Source organism: Equus quagga, chromosome 3 (assembly GCF_021613505.1).
Source record: "Equus quagga isolate Etosha38 chromosome 3, UCLA_HA_Equagga_1.0, whole genome shotgun sequence".
Lineage (NCBI taxonomy): Eukaryota > Metazoa > Chordata > Mammalia > Perissodactyla > Equidae > Equus > Equus quagga.
This window is the reverse complement of record NC_060269.1, coordinates 31833696-31860667: the sequence shown is the minus strand read 5'-3', so window position 1 is coordinate 31860667 and position 26972 is coordinate 31833696. Positions and strand designations below refer to the sequence as shown.

Here is a 26972-nt window from a genome sequence, read left to right as displayed (position 1 = left end):
GATGCCTCAGGACTGAGCAAATTCCCATCCAAGCAGAAGTTCCAAAAGAGGTAAAATGGACCCAAAGAACTGACTAATAGATTTTTCAGCAAGTATGGTGAGAGGTTCAAGTTGGATATAATTTTTGTATGAATGTGCGTGAGGAAGATTGTTGCTGAGCTAACATCTGTGCCAATCTTCCTCTATTTTATGTGGGATGCCACCACAGCATGGCCTGATGATATTCGTGCCTGGGATCTGAACCTGTGAACCCTGGGCTGCTAAAGCAGAGTGCTGAATTTAACCAAAATGCCACTGGGCCAGCCCCAAGTTGGATATAATTTGATTTAAAAATATATAAATGTAAAATATTCTACTCTCCAAGTTCTCATAATTTTCTGGAACCTTCACTTCTGTTACCTAAAGCTAAATAAAACATGATTTCTACTCTCAGGAGAAGCTTGCCACCCAGTGAAGGGAAGACATGTCACATATCAAACATTATCTCCTTCATGAAGATTTTTCTGATCTCTCCCACTAGATTTCATTTCTCCTGTCTTCTAATTTTCATGGCACTTTGACTTAATATCTCACCTTGTTTTCTACCTGTTTGTATACTTGCCTCATCCCCTCGAATAAATTATATACTCTTCCTGTGTGGCTGCATTCCTGTGCCTTGTGTATACCAGATGCTCAATAAACATAATGTTAAAGTAAATTGAATAGTAAATAAACAACAGAGAACAAGTTTAGGAAGATCAGCTCTAAACCTACTAAACGATGTACTCTCTGAAGACAAAGTTTATCCCTTCTTCACCTTTTTATTCCTAGATTTTAGCACAATTCTTGGCAAACAATAGGTGCTAAGTGAATGCTTGTTGGAATCAAATAGGAAAGAGAATGTAAAGATAGACTGGGAGTTAAAAGAAGTTGTTCTGTTGAGAGTTTCCATTCCAAACTCTCTGGAAAATTCTCATCTCAGATGGCACAGATCTCAGCCAGATTCTTCAGAACTGTGTTACCTTTCACAGGTGCTGACCACTATCTCTGTGACAGTTGTTGTGTTGTAGATAATGGTGAGCTAGCTAGGCTAGAATATATAAATTAGAAGGTTTCATCATGAAACTCTCGTTTTGCCCCTTCCATGTCTATCTTCTCCAGTCTTGGCAAGGGGATATTGGATAGCTAAATTGTGCAAGATGGATTCCAACTAATGTCATGTCCTTATAGTGTCTCAGAGGATTCTCACAGTCACTCTAGGAGGTAGGTACTATGCTTCCCATTTTACACATAAGGAAACAGAGACTCAGAAATTTCAAGGCACTCATCAAAGGTCACATAACTGGTGAATGGGAGCACCATGATTAGAACCCTAGTTTGTTTGATTCAGAAGCACAGATCTTGTCTTGATGGAGAGGAGTCTACAGAGATAAAAGCTTAACTGGGAGGTTCAGTTAGGCTCAGTTCTTCTGACTTGCTCTGGTGATCAAAATTGGTCTATTCCAGCCTAAATCAGGCCACCAGGAGACGGTAGAGCTTGACTGAACCATGGAAAAAGAGACCCAGGATGGTGAATTGACAGGAAGGTTGGATGTAGAGAAACTTTTGAAAATAGGGTGAGAAGGATATATTTGCATGTTTAAGTGTGGGATGCATGATAGAGACATTGACGAACAAAATATTCACAGATATTCTTCTGGAAAGAACTGGTTGCTCCAATCAATGCCACTGATTACCATAAACATTTCGTACAAATGTGTCTGATATGTAAGTTTCTTCTTCATTTTATGCCAGTAGTGTCATAATTAGGCAATAAAAAAGTGTTTGGTTAAAAATGTGGACAGGAAGAAAAACAATTAATTCAGATGTTTTTACTTTTGAGGACTTCTGTTAAAAAAAAGCTTTATATTTCTTGAAGTGAAGCAACATTACACTGTCACTTTCAAGCGCTCTACTCCTTGAATATAGCTATCTTTACCCAGTAATTGTCTATAATTTCTCCATTTACGATGCTATTCTTTTTCTGGGAGTTATGAAACATAATCATGTGAACTATTGTACTGTAACTTATAGACACTATTCTCTTTAAGAAAATAGAATTTCAAATAATACATTAGTGGCAAATTATATATACTAGCCAGTATTTTTCAGTTAAGAACATTCTTCAGGGGCTAGTCCAGTGGTGCAGAGGTTAAGTTTTCATGTTGCGCTCCAGCTGCCCAGGGTTCTCTGATTCGGATCCTGGGTGTGGACCTACACACCACTTGTCAAGTCATGCTGTGGCAGGCATCCCACATATAAAGTGGAGGAAGATGGGCACAAATGTTAGGTCAGGGCCAGTCTTCCTCAGCAAAAAAAGGAGGCTTGATGACAGATGTTAGTTCAGGGCTAATCTTCCTCAAAAAAAAGATTTTTCACACAACCAGATTTAAAGAACCAGATCCCCTAGGGCAAATATTCTTAATCTGTCTTCACAGATGCTATTCCAGGGGATCTATGTACTTCCTGAAGACTCATTAAAAATGTAAAGTGTAAAGGATATATTTTTAAAAGTCAGTAGATTCTTTAAATGCCAGGTATAAAAAGTGGGACATAATTTTTCTGCAATAAAATGAACTTATAAGCACACATTTGTACTCAGAAACAGAAACTTAATTGAGTTTTCTTAGTCCCATCCAGTGATCTAAACCAAGGCCATCCCGGTTTAAAGCTTATCCAGTTTCAGACAGTGCTGCTCCCTCTCTTCCTCCTTCTCCCTCACCTCGGGGGTAGCTTGTTGGTCCAGGGGAGACTTATGAAGCATCACGACACTGGGGGACACGTCTGGGTATTGATGACCTCTCTCATTTTCTGAAGAGATGACTTGGCCTCTGTTTTCTGAGTGTGAGTGAAGCACAACATTGCTGTAGTGCATGGCCACTGACTATTCTGAGGTCATTGCTTTGGCCCCATGACTGGTATGTGCAATGTCATGGAACTGTAGCCACATCTCTGCATACCAGTCAACAGGCCACATTGTTCCTTGGTATTTTATCTGGTTGCCCTCCCTGGCAGTCTCTTTCATGTCCTGCTGCCTCTCTTTCCTTACTAACTTCCAGGCCTGCTACGACTTACAGGAGCCCCTTCCTCACCACTTAGGCACCATGGGAAAGCCCAAGGGGCTGGACATACCATAATCCTCAGTCCTTTAGGATCTAGATAAGGCATACAACCATTTATATTTCCACTTTACAACCTTGTGTTCTGGGTTCTTTTATTAAGACTGAGATTTTCAAAAGACTTCAATGGGAAAATTGGATACAAATTTCTTTACTCTTGGGCCCTCTTAACATAAAGGGGAAATCCAAATCCCACCTTCACCCCTGGGTTCTTTCTGGAGTTTGATTGGGGCTAAATTGTTCATATTTGTTATGGGCTAAATTGTGTCCCCGTAAGTTCATATGTTGAAACCCTAACCCCAGTACCTCAGAATAGGACTGTATTTGGAGATAGAGTCTTTAAAGAGGTGATTAGGTTAAAATAAGGCAGTTAGGGTAACTCTAACCCAATCTGACTGGTGTGCTTTTAAGAAGAGGAAATTTAGACACACAAAGAGACAGCAGAGGTGCTCACACACAGAGAAAGGCCTTGTGAGGACACAGAGAAAGATGGTCATCTTCAAGCTAAGGAGAGAGGCCTCAGGAGAAACCAACCCTTCCAGAATCTTAGTCTTGGACTTCTAATCTCCAGAACTGTAGGCAATAAATTTCCATTGTTTATGCCACCTAGTCTGTGGTATTTTGCTATGACAGTCCTAGCAAACTAATACAACATCCTTCCCCACATTGCAACTTTCTCCTATCCTTCTAAGTCTCTGTCTTCTTTTCCTGCCTACAGCTCATTTATATCTCACTCAGGGCAGGAGTGGGTGGGAGGGGAACTACTTCTCTGGGTTCACATATGCTCCAGCATTCCCTGCCCCAAAGCAATTTTTTGGCTTAGACATTCTGGGCATTTTGAACCTTTTGTTCAAGAATCTGAAATCTTTGTTTCAAATGGGGGTGATTGGAGGAAGACCAAAGAAATATGTCCTTTGAAGTTCCATATCTCAAATAAATGTGTCAGATATCATTTCACCATAAATGTTTGTGCATCTGGTCATATTTTTTTCTGGGGAAAGTGCATAGCTCTCTTCAAATTCTCAGAAGGGTTTATAAGCACAAAAATATTAAGATTCACCACCCTATTATGTTTGAAATATGATTCACTTTCAAATATATGATTTATATACATTTTAGTAATGTAACTATTATATAAATAAGAGAGCAGAATGTTTATCTTCAATAAATGTAAATGGTATCACACTCATTTCCTTCATTTAAAAAATGTCTCTTATTTAATTTGCCATGCAAAAGGAAGCTGAAGTAAACTGTCTGTGAAATACTTGATTCCTTCCTCATGCTCAACCAGTCTCACATCAAGAGATCATAAAATCATGTGGCTATTTCTACTGGGACACGCCATCTTAGAGCACCACCGTCAGCAAGAGGCATTCCACCTCACTGAATTTTTAAACATGCATATGCATTCACACACACAGACATCATTGCTCCTTATGTTTCTCCTCCCCGCCTCCTTCTACCTTTGGTACCAGTATTCATGGAACAACAAGGATTAGGAGATAATAGTGGTCAGGAATGACCCATACTCCTCCCCACCTTCTGCGAATTTTATCTTTCCCTCCTACCTCTGTGCACCACTACTAGCCACATGGTTACCATAGTAACTGCTATGAGAATGTAACTTGACCTCCAACCTCTGGCAATGGTTGTCTGGACTGGAGTGTGGCAACTGGGCCAATCATGGTATTTCCTTGAGGACTTGGAACTGGCCCATTGATTATGAAGTTCAAGAGCTGTTGGTAACCATACAACTTAGTGCACATCAGAGAAAGTCGGTATGGGAGGGAGAGAAGGGGAGGAAGGAGAGAGAGAAAGAATGGAGAAGGTAGTGCAGAGGGGGAAAAGGGAGAGAGAAAGTTGTCCTGTTTCCAAGTTGTCACTGATGCCCAGCTGCATTCCTGTTCTTGGGTTCCACAGCAGCCAGGCAACTTTACAATAGTTTCCCCCTTTTACTTGTTGGGTCAAATTTCTACTTCTAATAACATTCCTCATTAATTTAAATACAGGCATACACACACATGTGCACATGCAAGAGATGATCTTAATGTATGGATATCAAAGCTTAACTCTTCTAATGTTAAGTTTTTAAAACTTGGGATGAAAACAATGACTTGATCTACAAAATTCTCATTAATATAAATGAACAACTGTGGCCAAAAAACCCACACCTATATCAGAAGAGATTTTTAATAATGAAGGATCACAAAAGTGTCGAGTCCTTGTGCCATTCCAGTCTCACCTGAAATAAAAATATCCAAGAACAATGAATCTATTCAATGAAAAAGTATGAGCTCCTTCACTCAAAAGAGAGTGAGACGCCAGCCCTGCAGATCCTGGCTTGATTTTATTGCTTTAGACAGCAAGGTAACTGCTGGGAATCACCTTTGACCTCTGGCCCTGCAAAGATATTTCAAAAGGAAATGAAAAATATTTTGTGCTTCATTGGCAAATGGAGTTATGTTTTGGGGGCACAGGCGGGCTAAAAGTTCAAGATTTGTAAAAGTGGATGCTGAATGAGTTTAATATACCATAGAATCAACCAATCCTCTCGGCTTATTCGAGGAAAACACACTGCCAAATAGCTAAAAAAGGCAAATACCAGGCTGATTGATGGATTTTTAAAAGGCCATGTGGTACATGCATCTGATTTATTCTCTCTCTCTCTCTCCCCCCACTTCACTCTCTCCGGAATTTAAACTTCCTACATGACATGCACAGGTATGTCACATTTTCCTCAGTAGCCCTGTAAAAGGTCTTGGTCAGCATGATCTATGCCTGGATTTTAATTATACGGGGTACTTTAAGTGGTCAATTCCATAACAACAGTAGCCACATCTACTTTAGAAGGATGGTTTAGTATTCCGGCACTGTGGCAGTCTTGTAAACACACACACACACACACACACAGCTCCATTTAAAGTTAGAGGACAGATATGTTAAACATCTTCTCAATTTAGCAGCAAAGCTCTGGCACTCTGATGTTCTGATATCCTTTCCATCTTTCTGCACGTTAACAAAAGGCTGAAACTCTTGCCCAACGAGAAAGTTGAATCATCTCGCCAGCAGATCTCTACAAACAGGATTTATCCATTGCTTCAAGCCCCAAGTCTGACATAGGTGTTTTTTTCCAAACTGGGAGTGTTCAGCACTGCCTCATGGAGGAGAAATCTGACAGTGGAATCGGCTCCTCAACCCTGCTCCACATCCCCACAGGGCCTGCATGAACTGTTTCTCCCTCACCCTCCTTCTCTCCATCTAGCTCACCTGTGATGGTGGCTGAGCCTAGCACAAAGAGCTTGAAGAGAAGGAAAGGGAAGCGCTGCTGGAACTAACGCAGAGAATGGGCCAAGCACAGTTTCTGGCCCCTAGTGTTTATTAATTCATTCTAAACCATTTATTGAAACTACAGTGTGTTAGGCATTGTTCCAAGCCCTGAGGAATAGTGATGGAAAAAACAAAACAAAACAAAACACCAAAGCCTCTGCTCTTATCCATAAAGCTTATAACCTAGTGGCAGTGAAATGTTTGTGGAGTGAATGGATGCCTAGATGCAGGAAGTGACAGCAGGGGTGACAGCTGGGGCAGCTACAGCTTCCCACTTTGCAGTAACTGTAAGTACTGACTTAACCCAAATCCACTTCACCAGTCTAACTTTGGGATCCAGTCTCTTTATATGGCTAGTGTGACCTGTGTGTACTAGCATTCTCCCTCTATGTTATTTTAAATGTGAATTTAAAGTACCCTCAGGGAGAGGAAAGGGTGAGGGTGTCCGTGTGGACCGGCGCTTGGCATTACCGCTATTACCATTACCTTTGAGCAGCTCAGTCAAAAACCTCTCCAAGCGAACCGCCAGGTGGCACCTGTACGGCGCAGATGGGGAGAGTCATTTGCCCCACACCCCACAGCCCGGAATAACCAAGCTGCGTGTCTTCCCCGTGGGCTTGCTGGCGAGGAAGTGGGGGAGTTTGAGCCTCGGTCCAGACTGCGTGATTACGTACCCTGTTTTCCTGACACCCCAAACACTCAGAGTGCAGATGCGTCCCCATTCACCCGGGCTGCCAAAGGGTGTCGCGCTTGTTGGGAGCAGCTCGGCCTCACTCCCCAGTCGCGACTGGAGGGCTGACGGTGGGTGGCCGTGGGCTGCGCTGAGCTGGAAGCCGCGCCGGTGCCCAGGTCTCCCTCGCCAGACCTCCACTCCGGCCAAGGCCGAGCAGTGGCGAGAAAGACGGGCCCCAGCGTGGGGGCAGGCGCAAGTCCGGGGGAAGAACTGGGAGCACTGCCTCCCGCTCCCACCCGCCTCGATCTGGGCGGGCGCTGCCAGTGGCCCGGGGCTGGGGCGCCTCCTCCCGCGGGTTAGAGATCCCCGCGGTTTCTCCAGCCCCCGGCGCAGCTTGGCGGCCCTGGGTCGCCCCTCACCACTGCTTTGCAGCGGTGCTCCCACAGCCCAGGCTGGGCGACCGTCTCTGCTCGCAGAGGGGCCCAGCCGAGGGTCAGGGGGTGTAAGGTCAGCACACCGAGCAAGCGTGTTTCGGTCATTTCGGGCTGGGCGGCGGGGACACCAACTCCACTCCTTTAGTAGCGGGAAGCGAGCTGCGCCAGTTGCGCGACGGTCGCTTGCCGCCGCTGTCTCTCCTCGGCCGCCGGTGACATTGGGAGGAGACCACTTGGCACGAGTAGAGGAGGAGGAAGAGGAGCGGAGAGGGTGGGGGAGGGGTGGGGAGAAAGTAGCAATTGTGCCAGGGGGCGTGTGAGCAGCCGGAGAGGCAGCCGCGCTGGTGACAACTTCTCCCGGGAGCGCGCGGCGGGCGGGGAGCCGGGAGTCGGGAGCCGCGGGAGCCTCGGGAGCGGCCCGCGCCCTGCGCCGCCGCCGCCGCCGCCGCCGCCGCCGCCGCCGCCGCCTGCTCGCGTCCTCCGGGTGCCCAGCCCCGCGCGCTGAGGCTCCGGTCTATAAATAGCAGGTTACAGCTCCTGCTCGGCGCGCACACGCTCACACGCGAACGCAGGAAAGTCAGGCTAAAAGTGTCTGCTGCTGCCGCTGCCGCCCCCCACTCCGCCTCCGGGAGAGGTAATGACCCGCCTCGGATCCGAGGGCTTGGGGCGGGGGGCATTTTTACAGGATGGGGTGCGTGACGGTGGGTGATTCGGGAGGCATTGGAGCGGGTCTGAGAGCGCGGGGGCACGTCCTGGCAGGGGAAGCCTGGGTGTTTTGCATCAAGTTTCCCAGTCTTGCAGCCTCAATGGCCCCTCCAGCCCTGTCGCCTAAGGAGTGCTGTCGTTCCTTGGTTGCTGGGGACCCCTGTCACCTCGCTGACCCTCTTGCCGAGCTCCCCTAGCCCCGGCAAACGCGCGTGCTCACCCTCACCCCCTCACACTCTCCGGGCCCCGGGTAACTCTGACCTTCCGAGGCTGCGCCCACCTGCGCGGTTCCTTTGGCGAGGCTGCGGTGGCCTGGGGGCTCGCTCTCACCCCCATCCCGGCCGCCGAGTTGCCGCCGCCGCCAGCCTCAGGAGAAGTCATCTCCAAGGCGAGAGGTAGGGGTGGAGGGTGGGAGTGAGGGCGACAGATAACTGAGGTCTGAGTTGCCCCATGTCCTGGTTTTTCCAAAAGGGCCCCTCTCCGTGACCACCCGCAGCAACTCATTCCGGCAAAGAAGCCCATACTTCTCCTCTTGGCCACCAAACATGTCTTGTCCTACCCCAAAGAGGTCTCGCTAAAGGTTAGAAAGCCACGGTCTTGGAGTGAGAGCACGGGGAAGTGGGGGTGCTGAGGGGGCGAGGAGATCATTGTTTGGAGTCTGACGCCTCTGGCACCTCTAGGGGAGGGCCCAGGCCGGGGGATGTCTGGGAGCCAGGGGCTGGTTCCTGAACGGACTTTCAGGCTTGCAGCTGGGACTAAGATGAGGATGCTGGAGCTACACATAACCTGCTTTTGCCCTTCCCTACGCCTCTGAAATCGCTTCCCTTTTGGGTGGTGGTTTCTGCCCCTGAGGACACGGTGGAGAGGGACCAGCAGTTTCTGTTTGGGGCCAAGAGGTTTTATGAGGGTGAGGATGTGCGTATTGATGAGATTGTTGCTGCTGCTACTGCTGCACAAAACTTACTGGAAAAACCTGGGAGGGTTTTCTGTTACTCGTGTTTTAATGATGTAGATTCACTCGCTTTGCTTCTGTTTTTTCTTCTCCGGAACCAGGTTTCCTCCCTCTTTCTGAGATGTGTTATTTGAGGTCATTACATTTTATGACTCCAGGTGTTACCTTTTGTATATCTCCTTCCTCTCAGTGTGACAGAACTTGTTTATAAAGGTGTGGCTCTATAAAATAAGTAAAACCCCAGAAGACAGGGAGTAAATTCATCTTCTTTCCCTCAAGATGGGCACTAGATAGCTCTTTTATAGGTGTACAACTATATATCTTGCTTGTAACGGGAATTTTCTTAATGGATTCTGGACCAAAAATGGTAAATGATTTAGTGCTAAAGCAGCATATAAGGTGCAAGGAGTCACCAACAGGGCAGCTGGCTGATGGTGTGCAAGTTGAGTAAAAAGAGGACTGGGCAAGTGGGCATTGTCTCACTTAGTAGACAAATGCATTATCTTGTGTTCCTTTGAGATATACTCCAGTAAAGCATTGATATGAAATCAGAGTAAATGATCAATGGCTTTCTCATAAGTACATGGCGTTAAACATTGAACCTCTTGGATTCGTAGCAATGTAAAATGCTACTGCAGTGGAATGCTTTTTCAGCGTATTTCTTTAAAATGTGATTTAGAAGATTGTCCTTGAAAGGTTATGAAATGTGCATTTGAAGAGAGTCTACTTGCTCAGTGTCATTAGGAAATATATGTGCTCATTGAAATACCACTCTTACTTTAGGACTAATCTCTTTGATTAGACAAATCAGTATTTATTGGTGATAAACTAATGACCAGTTAGGATGTACATATTTATAATTGTGTTTTGCTTTTGATCCTTTGAAAAAGTATAAGAAAAATCAGATAGACCAAGTTTAGTCTTGTTCCTCCAGCTGTTTAAAAAAGTACATGGTCAAAGTTACAGGCAGGAAATCCTTTTAAAATGCTGAGTTTGAGCTTCACTTTGGGGATGCAAATTGACTGAATGACTTCATTTTTTCATAAGACTTTGGTCAAAATACTCATAGACTCATCAGTTAAATTTGGTTTTAAAATAATGCTATTATATTCTAGTTGTGTGAAGTGGAAAATCATTAAGCTTAGGGAAAAGCTGTATATTTGTTCTAAATTGTGCAAATTGAAAGTAATTCATTTCTTTTCTGAGACCTGGGAGTATCTTCTAGTACAGGTAATATAAATCCCCACATGGGTAAGAGAGTTCACTTTCAGTACTTTGAGGCAGAACCCAACAGGGCAGTTCTCTTAAAGACAGAGAAAAAACTGCAAACTGATCTCATGTCTCTTAGCAACCAAATGGATGTCAGTTTCCAAGTAAGTACCTGACATCTGAGAATACAAAGTTAAAGAAATTGTGGAATCATAATTAGCGAGTAAAATGCTTCCTGAATATTTATTACATTTTCTTATTTCACAGTGAGCAATCCCCAGCAAGTACTAATGTTACATACCCAAATAGCGTAGTTTTTGTAATCTATATGGAATAAATTCTTGTCTTTCACAACCATGAGGATTTTAATAGCTAGGAAGGTGCTGTTTTAAATAATCTCAAGTTAGGTGTTTATGTTCAGTTGAAAGCTCTTCTGTGTTCAGTACCTTAGTGTTTCAACATGTCCTCTCTATCTTTCTAAGCCCTAGGAAATCTACTTCATAGGCCATATTGTTACTATTTTTTTTATGTTGAGTTAGACATTCTTGATTATAGAGCTCCATAGGACACGCTCATCAATACGTACATACTTTCATATTCAGGCTTAAGAAATGAGATTATTAATGAAATAATTTCAGTTTAAACATTTATTTTTAGATAAATCCAAATGATGTTGCCCTGATTGCATTTTTGTGTGCAAGATGCACATAGCCTTTATTTTCCAAAACTGTCAATGCGGTATGTACCTAGAAAACACATTAAGATATGTGAGAAAATTCTAAGAAATCTTCAGTCTCAGGCACAATTGTCATTTGAATCAAGACTTGTTAGTTCATTCACTTTATATATTTTCACTACTTTGTAGATTAATAGGAGCATTTTAAAAATGCTTATGAAGTTTTATTATTATAACTGTATTGCATGTATATTTGTAACTGCAGCGGGATTTTTCTCATATACAACTCAGCCATATCTACTGTCTCATTTCCTAGAAGTATCTTGTTATAGGTGGTGTTCCATAAGGCCAATGGAATATCTAGGAGTTGGAACTTTAGACTTTTTTTTCAATTGACTTTGTAATTTTACTGAATATTGAACTATCATGATAGATGTAATCCCAACGTAGTGTAAAGAGTTGGATTTTAATATGATATGTGTTCTTCAATCATGTTTTCCAAGCTGAGTTTCTTAAATTGCAATATTTTGAGTAAGTTCTGTCTTCTACATTGGGCAGCCATTCCAAGTAGGTGTCCTAATTGTGTGGTGGAGCCCTCGAAAAATCATGTCTTTATTAACAAAACCTGTAACTTTTTACATTTTCTAATCTAATCAGATCTTTCCTACTTGAATTTATGAGACAGGGCTGATTTTAAGGTATATGTAATTTCATTTATTCCTAGTAACCTTTTTATCTTGAAGCAATTGTAAATAACTGTTTCAGATCTGTCTTTCTGGATAAATTTGCTTTAAAATAGAGCATTTCCACTTTCCTGAAGATGTCCATTGTGCATTTGGAGTTAAAGAGACATTTAGCACTAGGTGGCAGTATGCAATGCCTAGTAGCCTTGGGTCATTTTAATTGCAATATATTCATTATTAAAGCTTTTCTTTTAAACAGAATTTATTTGTATCATGAGTGAGTTAATGAAATTAAAATCGACAGGCAGCTACATCCTTAGTAGTGTATTTAGAAGATCTATTGTTTGTAATTCTTTCAAGATTTGACTGTAATATTTAACACACTCTGCTTTTATGTGAGGTCTGCTTATGAGGAATTGTTAGGAATTAATTTAATTAAATGTGCCAAAATTCTGCTTATGGCTGGGTAAGAGAAAGGGAAAGGGGAAATTAAATGAAGATGATAGAAAAAAACCCCATGTGGCCATTCTAAAATAGACATTGTGTTAACCATTTGTATTTTAATCCTAATCTTCTCACTATGCAGGCTGAGCAAATTCTCTTTTCTAGGAGTCGAAGGCTATAATTGTTAAATTTTTCTCTATCTCATTGCCCTTGGGACAAATTAAAAAAAAAAGTGCAGACTGTCTCACTGACACTTCAGTAGATCCCCTAATGTAATAGTGATGGCCTGGCCACCACAATGACCGAATTGGATTGGCCATGTAGCACTGTCTTTATTGGTTATTATGACAGCTGAAATTTATCTAAACCATTTCTGTTTGGTTAATCTGGATGTAGGCATCCCTGTCTTTGGCTGAATGATCAAATTATGGGTCATGGCAAAGTTAATCAATTTATTTTGTCATAAATCATGGGACCAGAATGGGACCTCTGCGTTGTTCAGCCACTTTATCAGACCCTCCTCAAGATCGATATGGAAGACATTTCAGCCATGCTCATTGGATGTGGCTGTTGCGGGAATGGAGACCAAGGGAAAAGTTAATCAATATAAATTGGCATAATTAAGAAATACACTTCCTTTAAACATTTTTTTTTACTGTGTAAAATTTCAAACATAATAAAAAATAGAATATTACAATGAACTCCCATGTAGCCGTCAACTGGCTTCAATAATTGTCAAATGATGGCCATTCTTGTTTCATCCACAATCCCACTTATTATTTCCCTCCCTGGAGATTTTGGAAGCAAATCCTAGAAATTATATCAAATGAAATATTCTCGTGAAGCAGCTATTCGTAAAAATAGGTATCATATGAAGGGCAATTTTTAAAAGAATTGGTGTTGTAATAACACTACATATTTTACTTAAAAAGTCAGAAATCTTGGCATTAGGTAAATTAAGCACTTGAATTAGTTTTTCTAAAACATGGCAGACTTTATATAATTTAGAAATGAATTCCAGTTTAAGTTCTATGTCGTATTTTTGAATCACCAGAAGCATGCAGCAATATTCCTTGAACATGTTAGGTCGTTAGTACATACTTGATAAACCAATGACTTCATGAGGCTTCTTAGAGGAAAACATACTGACTGTCTGCATACCTCTCACCACAGTTCTCTGGTGTAACATTTTACTTCTAAAAAGGTAGCTACTGTAGATACAGGAGACCCTTGGCATGCAAGAATTTAGTTTGCATGAGTCAAGATTTTACCATCCATCATAAAGGTACTTGATGTATAGTAATCTGTAATTTTGCTGAGGTGTGAATTTAGATTATACAGTCCTGGAAACTGACCTTTCAGTGAGTGAGTCCAGCCACTGGCCCAGTGGTCACACCTCCAGGTGACTTTATGCTCTAGGTGACATGGCACTTCACTTTCTAGGGCTAATTATCCCTTCTGAGTGTGTTTGAGAATTGGGAATCTGAGAAATTGTTTGACCCTCCCCTTTGAGAATGTCATGGATCTCCTAAAACATACCTTTTAGATTTTGTGTTGAGTTGAAATTTTTAATGAATAGAATGTTTTTAGATTTCAAAAAATTGACAGTAACTACCATGTATAAATCTTTAACATTATGTGTCTAGGAGCAAATATAATTCTACTGTAGAGAAAACAAGTAGTTTGTATCTAAAGAGTTTGTCATACCATATTTTTCGTATGTATAGATTATATAGGGAGCAAAGCCTCTGTATAATTTTCTTAATATTAGACACATGATTTTTTTACATTTTTAAAATTTACTATAATGTTTCCTTTCCCGGGCTGTGTTTTACAGGCTGCTTCCCAATTTATTCATGCTATTCATATTCCCATTTCTCATTTTATATTTTGGGTGGGAGTGAAGAATGGTACATACACAGAATAGTGTGATGAGAAATAATTGAGCCTGTTGGCTTCTAGTTGATTTCTTTTTTCTACTCATTTTTTCCCCTGATTATAAATGTAATAAATCTCCACTGGCAAAAACTTGTCAAGTAGAGATTAGTCCAAAGAGGCAGAAAAAAATCACCCAAAGACAGTATTGTTAGCGTTTTATCATCTTTCTTTCTAGGATTTCCTGTAATTCTTTTATAAAAGTTGAGATGATAGTATCTGCAAGTGTGTGTGTGAAAATGAGTGTTTTGATTTTTTTTACTTAGAATTCTGCTATTCAATTCAGTTTAGATGTTAATTGAGCACCTACTATCTGCCAGTACTGTGCTAAGCTTTGTCCTGCTATAGAGCAATGAATACAAAAGAAAATCACGTTTCCCATGACTGTAAACTCTTCTCTAACTTTTTTTCTTTTGCTATCTGGGAGTTAGGCATACGAATCATTATTATTTGTTTAGCCATACTCTCAACCTAGACTTTTACATTATTGGCTTTTTTTTTCCTATTATCATACTGTGATGAATGTTTTCTGTCTGACCTCTTTTTCTGATATTCCTTGTCTATATTTTTCACTGTTTTATTAGGAATGATTCTTAGAAGTAGTATACTGGATAAAGAGGATGAACCTTTGAAAAACTCCTTCTACATCTCGCCAAATTACTTTCCAGAGAGATTGCACCCATTTTCATTCTTCCTAGAAGTACATAAGTCATATCTCCATCCTCACAAGCATTGAGGGATATTATGTCTTACAAAAGTTTTTAATTGGAAAGATGAAGATGAGTATCAGTATCAACAACAACATTAACATCATCATCATCAACAACAACAACAACATCATCATCAGCGCTTATTGAGCATCTCCTATGGGCCATTCATCACGCAAGATCTTTTTTTTATGGGTTTTAATTTTACTATTTATTTAAAATTTTTCAAGTATTTCATTAATTTTTTTATTGCATTAACGTTGTTTTATAACATTATATAAACTTCAGGTGTACATCATTATATTTCGATTTCTGTGTAGACTACATCATGTTCTCCACCCAAAGACTAATTACAACCCATCACCACACACGTGTGCCTAATCACCCCTTTCGTCCTCCTCCCTCCTTGGTAACCACCAATCCAGTCGCTGTCTCTATGTGTTTGTTGTTTTTATCTTCTACTTATGAGTGAAATTGTACAGTATTTGACTTTCTCCCTCTGACTGATTTCACTTAGCATAATACCCTCAAGGTCCATCCATGTTGTCACAAATAGACAGATTTCATCATTTCTTATGGCTGGGTAGTATTCCATTGTGTATATATACTACATCTTCTTTATCCATTTGTCCCTTGATGGGCACCTAGGTTGCTTCCAAGTCTTGGCTATTGTGAATAAGGCTGTGATGAACATAGGGATGCACGTTTCTTTACGGATTCCTGTGTTCATGTTCTTTGGATAAATACCCGGCACTGGAATATCTGGATTGTATGGTAGTTCTCTTCTTAATTTTTTGAGGAATCTACGTACTGTTTTTCACAGTGGCTGCGCCAGTTTGTACTCCCACCAGCAGTGTATGAGAGGTCCCTTTTCTCCACATCGTCTCTAACACTTGTTATTTCCTGTCTTGTTAATTATAGTCATTCTCACAGGAGTGAGGTGATATCTCATTGTAATTTTGATTTGCATTTCCCTGATAATTAGTGATGTTGAATATCTTTTCATGTGCCTGTTGGCCGTCTGTATATCTTCTTTGGAGAAATGTCTGTTCAGATATTTTGCCCATTTTTAATTGGGTTGTTAGTTTTTTTGTTGTCGAGATGTATGTGTTCTTTCTATATTTTGTATATTAACCCCTTATCAGATATATGGTTTGCAAATATCTTCTCCCAATTGTTAGGTTGTCTTTTCGTTTTGTTGATTGTTTCCTTTGCAGTGCAGAAGATTTTTAGTTTGATGTAGTCCCATTCATTTATTTTTCCTATTGTTTCCCTTGCCGAGTCAGACATGGTACTTGAAAATATGCTAAGACTGATGTGCAAGAGCATACTGCCTATGTTTTCTTCTAGAAGTTTCATGGTTTCAGGTCTTATATTCAAGTCTTTAATCCATTTTGAGTTATTTTTTGTGTATGCTGTAAGATAATGGTCTATGTTCATTGTTTTGCATGTGGCTGTCCAGTTTTCCCAACACTATTTATTGAAGAGACTCTCCTTTCTCCATTGTATGTTTTTGTCTCCCCTGTTCAAAATTAGTTGTCCATAGATGTGTGGTTTTATTTCTGGGCTCTCCATTCTGTTCCACGGATCTGTGTGTCTGTTTTTGTGCTGTTTTGATTACTATAGCTTTGTAGTATATTTTGAAATCAGGGAGTATGATACCTCCAGCTTTGTTCCTTTTTTCTCAGGATTCCTTTAGCTATTTGGGGTCTTTCGTTGTTCTCCATGAATTTTAGGATTCTTTCTTCTGTTTCTGTGAAAAATGCCATTGGAACTTTTCTAGGGATTGCATTGAATCTGTAGAATGCTTTAGGAAGTATGGACATTTTAACTATGTTAATTCTTCCAATCCAAGAGCAGGGTGTATCTTTCCATTTCTTTGTTTCTTCTATTTCTTTCAACAGTGTTTTATAGTTTTCAGTGTATGTCTTTCACCTCCTTCTTTAAGTTTATTCCTGGATATTTATTCTTTTTGTTGCAATTGTAAAATGGAATTGTATTCCTAATTTCTCTTTCTGCTGCTTCATTGTTAGTGTATAGAAATGCCACTGATTTTTGTATGTTGATTTTGTATCCTGCAACTTTACCATATTCATTTATTATTTCTAAAAGTTTTTTGGTGGATTCTTTAGGGTTTTCTATATATAAAATCATGTCATCTGCAAACAGTGATAGTTTCACTTCTTCTTTTCCAATTTGGATCCCTTTTATTTCTTTTTCTTGCCTGATTGCTCTGGCTAGGACTTCCAATACTATGTTAAATAAAAGTGGAGGAAGTGGGCATCCTTGCTGGTTCCTGTTCTTAGAGGGATAGCTTTAAGTTTTTCTCCATTGAGGAGGATATTAGCTGTGGGTTTGTCATATATGGGCTTTATTATGTTGAGGTGTTTTCCTTCTATACCCATTTTATTCAGTTTTTATCATAAATGGATGCTGTATCTTGGCAAATGCTTTCTCTGCATCTATTGGGATGATCATGTGATTTTTATTCTTCATTTTGTTAATGTGGTGTATCACATTGATTGATTTGTGGGTGTTGAACCATCCCTGCATCCCTAGAATAAATTCCACTGGATCAGGGTCTATGATCTTTTTAATGTATTGTTGTATTTGATTTGCTAGTATTTTGTTGAGGATTTTTGCATCAATGTTCAGCAGTGATATTGGCTTGTACTTTTCTTTTTTTGTGTTGTCCTTGTCTGGTTTTGGTATCAGGGTGATGTTGGCTTCATAGAATGAGTTAGGAAGCTTCCCCTCCTCTTCAATTTTTTGGTAAGAGTTTGAGAAGGATAGATATACAGTCTTCTTTGATGGTTTGGTAGAATTCACCAGGGAAGCCATCTTGTCCTGGACTTCTATTTTTGGGGAGGTTTTTGATTACTGTTTTGATCTTCTTACTGATGATTGGTCTATTCAAATTCTTTATTCCTTCTTGATTCAGTTTTGGAAGGTTGTATTATTCTATTTCTCCTAGGTTATCCCATTTATTAACTTATACATTTTCATGGTATTCTCTTATAATCTTTTGTATTGCTGAGGTGTCTGCTGTAATTTCTCCTCTTTCATTTCTGGTTTTATTTATTTGAGCCTTCTTTCTTTTTTTCTCAGTGAGTCTAGCTAAAGGTTTGTCAATTTTGTTTATCCTTTCAAAGAATAAGTTCTTAGTTTCATTGATTTTTTCTACTGTTTTTCTTAGTCTCTATTTAATTTATTTCTGCTCTGATTATTATTATTTTTTTCCTTCTACTGATTTTGGGCTTTGTTCTTCTTTTTCGGCTTCCTTTAGGTGCACTGTTAGATTGTTTATTTGAGCTTTTTCTTCTTTGTTGAGGAAGGCCTATATTGCTATAAACTTTCCTCTTAGAACTGCTTTTGCTGTCTGTCATAAATTTTGGCATGTGATATTTTCATTTTCATTTGTCTCCAGGTACTTTTTGATTTCTCCTTTCATTTCTTCATTGACCACATCATAGTTTAGATGCATTTTGTTTAATCTCTACATATTTGTGGCTTTTCCAATTTTATTCCTGTAGTTGATTTCCAGTTTCATACCGTTGTGGACTGAAAAGATGCTTGGAATTATTTCAATCTTTTAAAATTTATTGAGGCTTGTTTTGTGGCCTAGTATGTTATCTATCCTTGAGACTGTTCCATGTGTGTTCTAAAAGAATATGTATTCTGTGGTTTTTGCATGGAATGTTCTGTATATATCTACTAAGTCCATCTAGTCTAATGTGTCATTTGAGGGCAATGTTTCCTTCTTGATCTTCTGTATGGATGATCTGTCCATTGGTGTAGGTGGAGTGGTAAAGTCTCCTACCATTATTGTGTTACTGTCTATCTCTCCTTTTATGTCTGTTAATAACTGCTTTATGTATTTAAGTGCTCCTATGTTGTGTGCATAGATATTTGCAAGTTTTATAACCTCTTATTGGATTGTTCTCTTTATCATTATGTACTGCCCTTCTTTGTCTTTTGTTATAGTTTTTGTTTGACAGTCTACTTTGTCTGTTATAAGTATTCCTATTCCAGCTTTCTTTGCATTTCCATTTGCATGGAGTATCTTGTTCTATCTCTTCACTTTAAGTTTGTCAGTGTCTTTAGGTCTGAAGTATGTCTCTTGTATGCAGCATATATATGAGTCTTATTTTTTATCTGGTTGGCCACCCTATGCCTTTTGATTGGAGCAGTCCACTGACATTTAATGCAGCTATTGATAAGAATTTACTTATTGCCATTTTGTTATTTTCTTCCTGGTGTTTTAGTAGTTCTTTGTTCCTTTCTTCTTCTCTTGCTCTCTTCCCTTGTGGTTTGATGACTTTCTTTAGTGTTATGTTTGCGTTCCTTTCTCTTAATTCTTTGTGTATTCATTATAGGTTTCTGATTTGTGATTCCCATGAAGTTCATATATAATAACCTATGTAAATAGCAATCTGTATTAAGTTGATGGTTTCTTTAGTTTGACCTCTTTCTAAAAACTCTACTCTTTTACTCCCCTCTTCCCACATTTTATGTTTTTGATATCATATCTAAGCTCTTTGTTTGTGTGTGTATCCATTACTCTCTTATCATGGAAATAGATAATTTTAGTACTTTTGGACTTCATATTAGCTTCATAGGTGGTTGATCTGCTACCTTTACTGTATTTTTGCCTTCAACAATGGTTTTATTTATTTGTTTATTGGAGCATTTTCTTATTCTTGTTTGCGGTCTTCTCTTTTCCACCTAACAAGTGCCTTTAGCATTTCTTATAAAACTGGTTTCTTGGTGATAAAACTCCTTTACTTTTTCCTTGCCTGGGAAACGCTTTATCTCTCCTTCCATTCTGAAAGATTGCCTTTCTGGGTAAAGTATTCTTGGCTGTAGGTTTTTTACCTTTCAGCACTTTAAATATATTGTGCTGCTCCCTTGTAGCCTGTAAGATTTCAACTGAGAAGTCAGCTGATAGCCTTATGGTGTATCCTTTGTATGTCACTTGTTGCCTTTTTCTTGCAGCTTTTAGGATTCTCTCTTTATCTTTAATTCTTAACATTTTAATTATAATATGTCTTGGTGTGGACCTCTTTGGATTTACCTAGTTTGGTGTTCTCTGTGCTTCCTGTACCTGGATGTCTGTTTCCTTCCTTAGGTTAGGAAAGTTTCCAGCTATTATTTCCTCAAATAGATTCTCTGCCCCTTTGTCTCTCTCTTCTCCTTCTTGGACACCTATAATATGGATGTTAGTGCGGTTGATGTCGTCCCAGAGTTCCCTTAGACTGTGCTCATTCCTTTTAATTCTTTTTCTTTTTATCTGTTCAGCTTGGGTGATTTCCTTTAGTCTTTTGTCCAGCTTGTTGATCCATTCTTCCATATCATCTACTCTGCTGTTGAGTCCCTGTAGTGAATTTTTCATTTCCAGTATTGTATTCTTCATTTCTGATTGATTCTTTTTTATATTTTCCAATTCTTTGTTGAAGTTCTCACTGAGGTCATCCATTCTTCTCCCAAGATCAGTGAGTATCCTTTTAACTCTTAGTTTGTACTCTTTGTCAGATGGATTGTTTATCTGTTTCATTTAGTTCATTTTCTGAGGTTTTGTCCTATTCCCTTACTTGGAATGTATTCCTTTGCCTCCTCATTTTGCCTCTTTCTCTGTGTTTATATCTATGTATTAGGTAGGTCAGCTGTATCTCCCATACTTGGAGAGGTGGCCTTATGTAAGAGGTGCCTTATGAGGCCCAGCAGTATGCTTCCCACTTGTCACCAGTTCCAAATGTTCCAAGAGTGATCCCTGTGTGGGCTACTTGTATCCTTCTGTTGTGTCAGGGTTGCTCTTGCTGCAGGTGCCTGAGGTGGCTAGGCTATCTCCCTGGCTGACTGGTTGTAATGCTCAGCTGTGTGTGGCTGATATGGACCCTTCAATCACTTTATTGGGTGTGGGGAGCCCCAGCACAGTTGGCTGCAAAGTCTAATAGCACATTCCTGTTGCACTTTTTCTGTTAAGTGACTAGGCCCCCAGTGTGGTTGGTTGCTGGGCTCAAGGGCTTACAATTTCTGTAGGACTCTGGCCTGCACAGCTGTTGTCAGCTCTCTCAGGATTGCAGCTGAGTGGTGCCAGCCCCAGGCATGGGAGCACACAATTGTTTCAGGCTTTGGAAGGGGGGGTCTGATCCCCTGTGTGGCTGTTTGAGAAGCACCAGTCTGTTGCAACTGAAAAGCCCTACTACCTACCGGGCCACACACCCTGTCAATACAGTCCTGCCCCATGTGCATGCCCTGACCCACTAAAGCAAACCCAGTTGCCCCACTGCGGAGACCCTACACACTCCACCAATGCTGGCCTGCTCCTTGTGCATGCCCTGCCATGCAGAGGTGGACCCATTCATCTGATTGCAGAGGTTCCAGACAGTCTGCTTATATGGGCCCACAAGTTACCTGAGGGCTTGCTATTGGTGGGGCCAGTCCCTAGGGCAGGCTTTCTGCCCTGGCTGAGCTGGATTAAATCAGTCCTCTAGTGGGCTGGCAGAACCCTGCGCTAACAGGCTAGGGGAAGTACTTTAATGGCATCTGCCAGCATCTGTGTCAGCACACCTGTACCAGTTGACAATAATGGCTGCCACCAAGGTCTTAGTCTTGGGGACATCTCACCTCTCACCAAGATGCACCCATAGCCTATTAGATGAATCTCTTTTCACCAAAGGACTGTGCACCTTTCTTTCTGGTGATTTTAGGTTGCGTTCCAATATGGGCAAATTTGTGCATGTACCCTTTAAGAGTAGGCTTTTCTTTCCTCTGTGTCTGTTGGCTTTTCTGTGGGTATTCTCCATTGCTGTTAATAACCAGCAAAACCAGATATTATGACACTTGTCTTAGTTGCGCTGAGTCTAAAAGCTGCTTATTGTGGTATTGCTCCCCTGCTCAGATCCCCCACTCATTCAGGGAAGGCTTCATACTTTAAGATTGCTCCAAGCTGGCTATGAAGCACCATGGCTAAAAGGTGGCTTTTTTCTTTCCAGAAAGGAATTTCTGCCTCTTCCACCTCAGTCAGCACTGTCCCTTTTTGTGGGGGTTCTTTTTATCCAGTTTTCAGTTCTTTCCCAGGGGCTGTTGTTCCAAGGGTAGTTGTAAATTTGTAGTGTCCATGGGAGGAGGTGAGTTCCGAGTCTGGCTATGCCACCATTTTGATACTGTCCCACACAAGATCTTTGTATTATCTCATTTAATCTTTGTAAGAGGAGGAAAATGCAGTAGTCCCCACTTATCCACAGGGGATGTGTTCCATGACCCCCAGGGAATGCCTGAAATCATGGATACTATTGAACCCTATAAATACTATGTTTTTTTCTATTCATACATACCTATGATAAAGTTTAATTTATCAATTAGGCACAGTAAGAGATTAACAACAATAACTAACAATAAAATAGAACATTCATAACAAAATGCTACAATAAAAGTAGTTGTAGATCTTAGCAACCTCAGCATACGATTTTTTTCTTTCCTTATTAAGTTGAGAACTTTCACCTTTTCACTTAAAGGAAGCACTTTATGGCTTCTCTTTGGCATATAAGAATTGTCAGCATCACTCTTGCGCTTTGGGGTCATTATTAAGTAAAATAAGGGTTACTTGAACAAAAGCACTGTGAAACTATGACAGTCAATTTGATAACTGAAAGGGGCTACTAAGTGATTAATGGATGGGTGGCATATATACAGTGTGAATACGCTGGACAAGGGCATGATTCATGTCTAGGGGAGGACAGAGCAGGACAGCAAGAAGTTTCATCACACTACTCAGAATGGTGTGCAATTTAAAACTTATGAGTTGTTTATTTCTGGAATTTTCCATTTAATATTTTTGGACTGTGGTTAGCTGCAGGTAACTGAAACTACTGAAAGTGAAACAGTATTATCATTCTGTTTTAAAGGTTAGGAAACATTTTTTGAGTGGTTAAGTGATTTACCCAAGGTCACACAACTGATGAGTAATAGAATTGGGTTTTTGACCAAGATTGATTTTACTTTAAAGTCTAGGCTTTAAAGTGCTACATTCTTGTTGTACTATTATTTGGTTAGGTGAGGCTGAACATTTTGAAATGCTTATTTCATTTGTACTTCATTTTTTAGTGTTAATTCATATCTTTAGCCTATTTGTGTATTGGGACCTTGGTTTTCTTTTCATCAATTTTAGTATCCTTTATGTATTAGGGATACTAGGATATTAGTCTCTTTGTCATTTATGTTATCTATATTGTTTTCTTTCTTATTTTTTTAACATATGATAGTTAAAATGTGTGTGTAGTTAAGTTGAATGCCATGTTTCTTCCATTGCTTTTTTTGCATAGACAATATTTTCATTCATAAAACAGATTAAAATTTACCTGAATTATTCTTCCCTGAAAACAATTTACGTCTAATTCTTTAATGATTGTTTTCCCTTCTAGTCCATCTGACATTGTTTTGGTGTGTGGTGTGAGATAAGAATTAAATTGATTTTCCTCCTAACAATAGTTTAGCATTTTCCAGCAGCAGTTTTTGAACAATCCATCCATTTCCCACTTATTTGTGATTCTGTCACATCATATATTATCTTATTCTAGAGGTAAATGCACATACAGATGCATACTCCCAAATAGTGGGTTTCTGGTTCTGATATACTTATTCCATTCTAGTGTTGTGAAAGTTCTTTTGTTAATACAACACTTATTTAAATCTTGTTATTGTTTGCTTGGTATCAGATTGGATTAATACCCTCTTCTTGTTGATTTTCTCTGTGTTTGTATGTAGCTTTTAAGATATTGTCACTGATATTTCTTCCAGACTCATTTTAGAATAATTTGGTAAAGCTACCCCCCCAATTTTTTTGGATTTTAATTGACATTTCATTGAGTGTATAAATGGAATTGAGGAGAATTTGCAACTTTATGAGATTTAGTCTTCTTATCCAGGAACCTGGTGTGTCTCTCTGTAAAGTTTTTTTTTTTTTTAGTGATTGGCCCTGAGCTAACATCTGTGCCAGTATTCTTCTATTTTTTGTATGTGGGATGCCACCACGGCATGGCTGGATGAGTGGTGTGTAGGTCTGTGCCTGGGATCTGAACATGTCAACCCCAGGCTACTGAAGCAGAGCATGCAAACTTAACCGCAATGCCACTGGGCTGGCCCCTTCAGTAAAGTTTTGATTTGGGGGATTTTTTTCATGCTATATGTAAGGCCTCTGTTAGACATCCATCATTTTGTCTAAATATTTTTCTTTTTCTTGATTCACTCTTCAAAGTGACCAAGGAATAATACAGCATGCCTTATGTACCACGGGCCCACATCAGTTTTGCTCATTCATGTTTACATGTTTGGCCTAATGGCATCTCAATGCCCGTGAGAAAAAGGGAAACAGGAGGCCTGAAGGCTTCTCTTTCCTTTTACTGGGCTATAACTTTGCTGTCAACATCTATTCATTTTAAATTGTTTTACTTAAATTAGCCTAAGATGATACATTAAGTAAAAATATTTAAAATATCAATATGAATGATAGTTCAACTTCTTCAATAAATTACTAATGAGATGTCATAAAACTGCCCCAAAATATGTGTTATTAACAAAATATAAAGCAGCAAATATTGCTCAGTTTTATATTTGGTTTCCAGTTGTCAAATCTGATGTAATTAACTCTAACATCATCAATTTTGGCCCATTATAATGGAGTGGCAGGATTGGGTAACTATCCTGAAGCTATAGTTTATTTATTTGGGTCTGTACTCCAATTATAGAGATTTTTTTTTGCTGAGGAATATTAGCCTTGAGTTAACATCTGTTCCAATCTTCCTCTGCTGTATATGTGGGTTGCTGCCACAGCATGGCTGATGTGTGGTAAAGGTCCACACCCAGGATCTGAACCCATGAACCCAGGCCGCTGAAGCTGACTGCACTGAACTTAACCACTAGACCATGGGGCCAGCCAATAGAAATTTTTTTAACAGATCTTTTTCTGTTTTTGTTTTTTTCTGGTGAGGAAGATTGGCCCTGAGCTAACATCTGTTGCCAATCTTCCTCTTTTTTTTTCTCTCCCCAAAGCTCAAGTACCTAGTTGTATATCCTAGTTGTAAGTCCTTCTAGTTCTTCTATGTAGAATGCCACCACAGCATTGCTTGATGAGCGGTGTGTAGGTCTGCACCTAGCATCCAAACTGGTGAACCCCAGGCTGCCAAAGTGGAGCATGTGAACTTAACCACTCGGCCATGAGGCCAGCCCCTACAGAGATTTTTAAAATGAAAATCCAGAAATATTTTCATATACACACTTTGTTTATATCTTTCTTAAATGCTACATAACTGTATACTCCAGATCTCTTTCATTGACTCTGGATATAAAACATTTTGCTTATTGGAATCGTGCAGAAGAGAAAGCCTTGCTTTTATTAAAGAGTCCTCCAGGTTGTTTTGAAGCTGAGACTTGTGTATCATAGGCTAATGGACCCTACATCTGCTGCTGCCCTGTCTCAAGAGACTGCAGATAGACAGGTAGGAGAAGCATTGCATGTGGGGGTCTTCAGGCCTGCTCATGTATACCTCCAATTCCAGTTATATTATCTTCAAGGGCAATTCTTCTGCGAAGTGGAGTTGTACATGTAAGTTATATATGAGCTACAAACATCACAGTGTGGTAGGAACTATGTTCATCACCTTGCCTAAACCTGTAGGGGCTTCCCCATGGGTGGCTCACCATGTCAGATTCTACTAACATCCATTTCCCATTTCGCAGGCTAGATAATTGAGCTCAACAACAAGCAAAAATAAGTGAAAAGCTTATAATTTGTTTCTGTTAAGATTTTCTAATTTCCATGCATAGGTTTATATATTTCTTTTTAGTTGAATGCTTGAAGCAACAATGCACTAGCAATGATGAAAATTCTCTTAAAGCCTCAAGAGAGTTTTTCTCCAACTTGTTTAAATTTGCCTGTCAAAATCTCTTGGGTGATATGATGCTGAGAAAGAGAGTGTGAGACAGAAAAAGACTAGTATAGACAGTGCACAGCAGAGATATTGCAATGGGATTCTAAATGACACAACAGCTAACTTGGGATTCTAACTCATATAGGCTTATATCTCTATAATGTTAAAAATTCATTGAAAAATGCAGTCTTAGTTTAAGAAGTCCCCTTCAAAGACCTCTGGTTTAACTATTTCTGTGCTGCATTTTAGGATGACCAACACCTTGATTTACTCGAGACTGAAGAGTTTCAGTGCTAAAACCAGGAGAGACCCGGGCAAATGGGATGGTTGGTCACAAACACGTCTTCACACACACGTTAGAAAAATATAGGGAGAGTAATAGGTAAAAGTTTTCAAATAATCTATTGTACTCGCTAGAAAGAAGAGACAGTTTTTGGTTATGAAAGTGTTGCTTGAACATTCTATGAATAATAATCACCTCAGAGATGTTGCAAAATCTGGACTCAGGTTGTCCTTTGCTGGCAGAAACTGGATATTTTTTATTTATGTGCTTATACTTATTTATTCATAATTTATTCCCTGCATACTTCCAAAAATGATTTGAAATGGCTTACAGAAAAACCACATATAAAAATACTGGGTTTTTACAGCAGTTCAATAATAATGTAAAAGATATATTTTGGAGCTTGACTAAAAGTAGTATACCTTAAGAATTAAGTTTGATAATATGAATACTACCCAATGTGAGATCTGAGGTGGTCTAGGCAGAAAAATTTATTGGAACATTTAAAATCACTACCCAAATTCCATGATTTTGGATAAAAATGTAGCAATTATTTGATGTTACAAGTTTTCCACCAGACTGGCTGAGCTATTGAGGTGGTGCCCAGTATGGAGGAGCTCTGGGCCTATCCAAACAGGAATGGCAGCTTTCTTTCACATGCATGTTTTTGATTCTGTGTCCATACAGCCTAGTGTTAGACACAATTGTGTTGTGTTGAAAAGACTGTGGTGTTTATTTAAAAAAAACTGGTGTAAGCCGTTGTTCTTCCAAATCTAGACTGTCATGATTTTGGGAAAGTCATTGTAATCTATTTGACCCTCTTTTCTCATCTATTAAGTAGAGATAATAACTGTCTTATAGATTTGTGATGAGAATTAA

At 39.8% G+C, this 26972-nt stretch overlaps 1 protein-coding gene across 1 annotated transcript in view; it reads left to right on the top strand.

Moving 5' to 3' along the window:
• Positions 1 to 8038: 8038 nt before the first annotated feature.
• Positions 8039 to 26972, top strand: part of INPP4B (inositol polyphosphate-4-phosphatase type II B) — a 749608-nt gene continuing 730674 nt past the window's right edge. Inside the window, exon 1 of the mRNA XM_046657053.1 lies at positions 8039 to 8205. The gene's annotated coding sequence lies outside the window, so the exon portion shown is untranslated. The remainder of the gene's footprint in view (positions 8206 to 26972) is intronic.